The sequence below is a fragment of the Cebus imitator genome, unplaced genomic scaffold (genome assembly GCF_001604975.1).
Source record: "Cebus imitator isolate Cc_AM_T3 unplaced genomic scaffold, Cebus_imitator-1.0 Scaffold181, whole genome shotgun sequence".
NCBI lineage: Eukaryota > Metazoa > Chordata > Mammalia > Primates > Cebidae > Cebus > Cebus imitator.
Genome location: NW_016107496.1, coordinates 3,675,713 through 3,680,864, shown reverse-complemented (window position 1 = coordinate 3,680,864; position 5,152 = coordinate 3,675,713). Strand labels below are relative to the sequence as shown.

General features: G+C 60.8%; 1 protein-coding gene and 1 long non-coding RNA gene across 2 annotated transcripts in view; one reads left to right on the top strand and one right to left on the bottom strand.

The window, feature by feature from the left end:
* Positions 1 to 1,316, bottom strand: part of LOC119473745 — a 4,263-nt gene extending 2,947 nt beyond the window's left edge. Inside the window, exons 1-2 of the long non-coding RNA XR_005202967.1 lie at positions 1,019 to 1,316; positions 366 to 832 (exon numbers count right to left, since the gene is read on the bottom strand). This is a non-coding gene — a long non-coding RNA (uncharacterized LOC119473745). The remainder of the gene's footprint in view (positions 1 to 365; positions 833 to 1,018) is intronic.
* FIGNL2 (fidgetin like 2) overlaps positions 188 to 5,152 on the top strand; it is a 31,893-nt gene continuing 26,928 nt past the window's right edge. Inside the window, exon 1 of the mRNA XM_037744731.1 lies at positions 188 to 267. The gene's annotated coding sequence lies outside the window, so the exon portion shown is untranslated. The remainder of the gene's footprint in view (positions 268 to 5,152) is intronic.

The following is a 5,152-nucleotide window of genomic DNA, read 5'->3' as shown; positions in this document are numbered from 1 at the left end:
GGAAGAAGCCAGGGGTGGAGGGGCCAGAGAAGGGGCGGGAGTTGGGGGAAGAGAGGGGCACTAGGAGAGGGAGGAGCAGGGAAAGGGGAGGGGAGCCAGGGCCTGCGAGGGAGGGCGCTGGGGGCGGGCGAGGGGAGGCGGGGGTGGGGGTGGGGGTCTTGCCTGCGGGGGGAGCCGGGGCCGCCCCTTGTCCGGCCACCCCCACTGCCCAGTCCCGCTCCCGCCCGCGGCGGCCGCAGCAGCCGCAGCAGCAGCGGCTCCAGGATGGTGAGCGCCGCTGCCCCCCAGCCCAGGCCTGTCGCCCCTGGCCCGCGCCCCAGCCCAGGTCCCCGGGCCGGACGCGCCCCCAGGCCGCGCACACTCACCTAGGACCCGGCCGGGATGCCGAGGTACGGGACCGCGGACCTGCCGGGGTCCGGGGTTGGGGGAGGTGACCGTTTGGTCCGGGTGTCCGGAGCTTTGTCCGCTAGTGCGGGGCCGGGGAGGGCCGGAGAGGGAGGGGGCTGCGGATCGCGGGTTTCACCTCGGCTGGGGTCGGAGGGCAGGGCCGGCGGGAGACCCTAGCGGGTACGTGGGAGGCGAGGGTCACTTCCCGGGGGGAGGGGGCGGCAGAGCCGGGGATCTCCGCCCGGCGGCGACGGGCACCCGCCTCGCAGCCCCCTCTGGTGCGGAGGCTTGAGCGAAAGCGAACAGCCGGCTCGGGGGGCGTCTGCAGGCCTGGGGGTGGGGAGCCGGGGTTTGCGGGTTCAGGTCCCAGAAGGATCCAGCGTCCGGAGCCCGAGGGCCGGCCAGCAGGCCCCTCCCACTCCGTCAGGTCTTTGTCCAGCGGCCCCTGTGTGTGTGGGAGGGGTGGGGGCTGGGTTACTGGCCCGGAGATTCCCCAGCACGGTGACTGGGCAGTGACAGGAGACTGAGGCTACTTAGGGTCCCGGCGCCCCTAACGCCCACCCTCTTCAAGTCTTCTCCTCTGGCCCGGGAGAACAGAGCCCCAGTCTCAGAGTCATGGCGTTGTACTCACCTTCACCCTGGGGGATACAGGCTACAAGGGGGACCCTCGGAGCTCCCAGGTCTCCAGAGAGGGCCCCTCAAAGTTCCCCACCGCAAGAGCCCTCTCCTGGTCTACACGGAGATTCGCATGCTAGCAACCCCCTCCTCAGAGGGTCCTTCGCAGAGTGTTAAGCACCCAGTAGGTGATCAGCAAATGCTGTTCCCCTTCCCCAGCCCCGCTGGTCCCCCTGCTCCCGCCAGAGGAGGAGGCCTGGAAAGGGGTCGGCGCGGAGCAGAGAGCGCGCGGCCTGGGGCCTGCGCCCAGCGGCGGCCGGGAGCGCCGGGGTGGGTGGATGGGTGGGTGGGCTGTTAAAGGGACGGTCACTAAATCAGGATTAGGCCGTAGGGCTGTCAGGCTGCCGGCCCTGTCTCCATGGATACCTAATTTGGAGGAGAATAGAGGACGGAAGAATGTTTGTGTTGTCGTCCGCACGGGCTGCAGCGGCAGAGCCGGCTCCTGCTCTCGGCGGGGCAGAGAGGAGTGGGGAGCTGGTTCCAGCCCAGCTCTGGGCTTACGGCGCAGAGGGGCTTCCCGGTTCCTGGGGCGTGGGGCCTCCTCAGTGGAGCCACTCAGTCTCTGGAGTGGGCTGGGAAGCCAGATGCCAAGGTGCGAAGCCCTCTGACCCTGCAAGGGACTCCCAGACCCTCCCGGAGCCTACCCCGAAATCCCACAGCCTCCTCCTAAAGCGGCTCCCTCCCCGAGCCTCTCAGTCCGGAGCCGACGCCGTTCCCCGCAGTGCCTTAGCCCCCCCAGGGACGGGCGCGCAGGGCAGCCGGGTGCTGCGGTGCCGCCGCCACCCAGCCGTGGGGACGCCGGTACTCGGTGGCCCTCCGAGCTGCGGGCAGGGGGCGGGGCGGGACTTCCTGGGGTGGGCGAGGAAAGGGGCGGGGCTTGCTGGGGTGGCTGGGCTGGACGGGTGACAGGCCTCGTAAATCCCCTTTCCCATGTTTAACACCATTCTTTCCACTTGATTCCATTGGCGTCCATGGCAGACGGGTGCGACCCTCGTGCCCTCGCTGTAATATCTTCTGGGCGAAGCCCTCTTGGGCCAAAGGGAATTAGGCTGTGTGGGGCAGAGGAGTTGCTCCTGCGGAAGCGTAGATGACCCGCATTCCTGGGGGGGGGATTCCTCCTGCCCCTTCCCCCTCCCCAGGAGAAGAAGAAGGGGCTGAGAGACACAGAAATGAGTTTGGCTTCGGAGACCTTGCCCGGTTCTCTGGCCGTGGTGTGGCTGAGGGCTGGGCTGAGGATCCTGTGACTGTCAGTTCCAGTACCAGCCTGGGGGAAGGCTAGGGAGAGCCACCCAGACTGAGTGTGGTGCAGCAGAGCCCTTTCCTGTCTTTCTGCTCACCCATGGGCACAGCTTTTTATGGATCAGGATTCCCCTCCCTGCCCTGCCTGGGCCGCAGCTTTATTGCCGAGAGCTAGGGCTCTCTACACGCAATTTCACGCCTCTCTGCCTTTGCTCCCGCTGTTCCTCCAGCCAAATGCCTTCCCCATTGTCCCTGTCTTTCCACAACCTCCTTATTCTTCAGGGCCCAACTCAGATGCGCCTCCTCTGCATCACCTCCCCAGCCCCAAGCTCCTGTCACTTCCTTCTCCCTCTGTGGCCTGCACCGGTGCTCCCTTCCACCTCTGTGGCAGGGGTCCACACTGGGCTTTGACTGAAGTGAGCATGTGCTCCCTGGTCCTGCCACCACTGGCTCACCACAGGGCTTGGCACCTTGTGGGTGCCCCATAAATGTTGGCTGAATAAAAGGGGTTTTGTAAGGGCTTTTAGCCAGAGTTTGTATAGCATGGAATCTGGCCACTTTCAGGTAAACAGCTCTGTGTTCTTGGGTGGTAGAGACCCTTGGATGGGTGCTCCTCCTCTCCCTTTCCCTTCTTCTCCGCCTCCTTCTCCCCATGACCCAACCCCCCCCACCACCAAGTCCAGGGAGGACTTTGCCCCTTCCCTTCTCCACAGACCAGCATTCTTTCCCTGCCATTATCATCCTGTTAAACAGAGAGGCCAGTCAGGACCCATATGGATCACATTAACAATTGCTTATTATCTGGGGCAGGACTCCCCCGACTCTCCCCCCAACCCCAGCTCTGACTGCTGCCCCTCGCTGGACCCTTAGGAGCCCTGCCTCCCCCTCCCCCCACTGTCGGTCAGCTAGGGAGGGCAAGGGACAGGCTGGTCTCCCTTACCTTCCCTGTGCCTCCTAGCAGAACTTTGCCTCTTCTGGACTTGGGAGTTAACAACTCCTTTACCTGATTTAATGAAAACCAGGTTCCTGGAAGGAGTAGGCTCCGTGAAGTTCCAGGGCTGCAGCTGGGAGATGTGGACTCCAGGCCTCGGTGCCCCTGTGCTCTGCAGCCCTGAGAACCCTTGCTCTCCAGAGGACAGAGACTGTGGGTGGGGGTGGGGCACATGAGGCCAAGCAAGGGGTGCTGGCATCTGCCGCCTTAGCCTTGGGTTGGTCCTGCCCCCTTTTGGGAGCTGGCTGTCTGGTGAGGGAGATCAGGGCAGAGGGACCCTGCCAGGCTCTGTGGCATTGGGTTCCCAGCCTTCCCCTATAGTCAAAGCAAGAAATCTGCTAGAGCTTCCCAGAGCAGCTGCTGAATTGGCCTTGAAGGATGGGGAGTGTAGTTCCTGTTTAAACCCATATATATCCCAAAAATACTTTCATAGGGAACGGAAGGAACCTCCAAGATTACCCATTCTGGGGGTCCATAACTTTTTTTGATTTACAGAGCCCTTGGAGGGACTGATGAAAGCCATCCCCAGAAAAATGCACTTCCATTAATGGACACCAGACTTTGCATTCTGCTTTAGACGGTTCTTGGATCCCCTGAAGCCCATGGGGACCTTCTGTCAAGAAACCCTCAGGCCAGGCACAGTGGCTCACAATTGTAATCCCAGCACTTTGGGAGGCTGAGGCAGGCAAATCATTTGAGGTTAGGGGTTTGAGACCAGCCTGGCCAACATGGTGAAAACCCATCTCTGCTAAAAATTCAAAAAAATTAGCCAGGCGTGGTGGTGGGCGCCTGTAATCCCAGCTATTGGGAGGCTAAGGCAGGAGAATCCAGGTGGCAGAGGTTGCAGTGAGCTGAGATCGTGCCACTGCACTCCAGCCTGGGTGACTGAGTGAGACTCCGTCTCAAAAAAAGAAACCCTCACCCCAATCCAGCCCTCTCCGATGTGCTGAGGGTAGAGTCAGGCCTGCAGCCTGGGTTTCCTGACCTGCCCACTCAGTGTTTGATCCACCACCGCCTTATTACTAGCAGCGGGACTGCCGGAACCAGGGGACCAGGGATATGAGACCTAGGTGCTGGGCCAGCCTTTAAGTGGGAAGAGTTCACACTGCCTGGGTTGGGGTCTGGGCTGGTTGTCTCATCTCTGACTGTGTGGCCTAGGGAGAGGCTGTCCAGGCATTTTTTTGTTTTAGGGTCCACTTGCCTCCAGGAACAAGTGGCAATTTGCTCTTCTCCGAGCAGTTTCATAAGCATCTTGATGAATCAGTTAACACTTTCACACACTTGTTAAACACTCTGTATCTCATCTGCGAAGTGGGAAAATCGAGTGAAGAATGGTGTCCACCTCCTAAGCAGGGTATGGTAAGGATGAAAGGAGGCAGGAGCTGGGAGACCTGAGTCCTATGCTTGAATGACTCTAGGTGCAGGTGCTCAGGGCTGTGGTCACTATCAGGCCTTTTCCCGGTTTGCTCAGCCAAGGAAAGGGGACTGCAGTGCGAACCCCCTGAGTGCCTTCTGTCTTTTCCTTTAGTATGGAGGTATGGGCAGTGTCAGCCTTTGGAATTCATCTTTAGGGCTGGAGGCTGAGTGGGGAGTTCTCAGTGAGTGGGAGAGCTGGACAGAGTCCACGGCCTGCCTCCGTAGCCCCAACTCCATTTCATGATGACCAGTCATGACCCCTACCCTAGAGACCAAGCCTTGAGCTCAGTGACTCCCGGCTGCTAGCCTGATGTAGCTCCAGACAAGAAACTTCATCTGTTTGGGTTTCAATTTCCTCATTTCTAAAATGGGGATAAGAAGCTCACATGATGGTGATGTAGCCCTGGTTTCCTTTTTTTTTTTTTTAAGACGGGGTTTCACCAT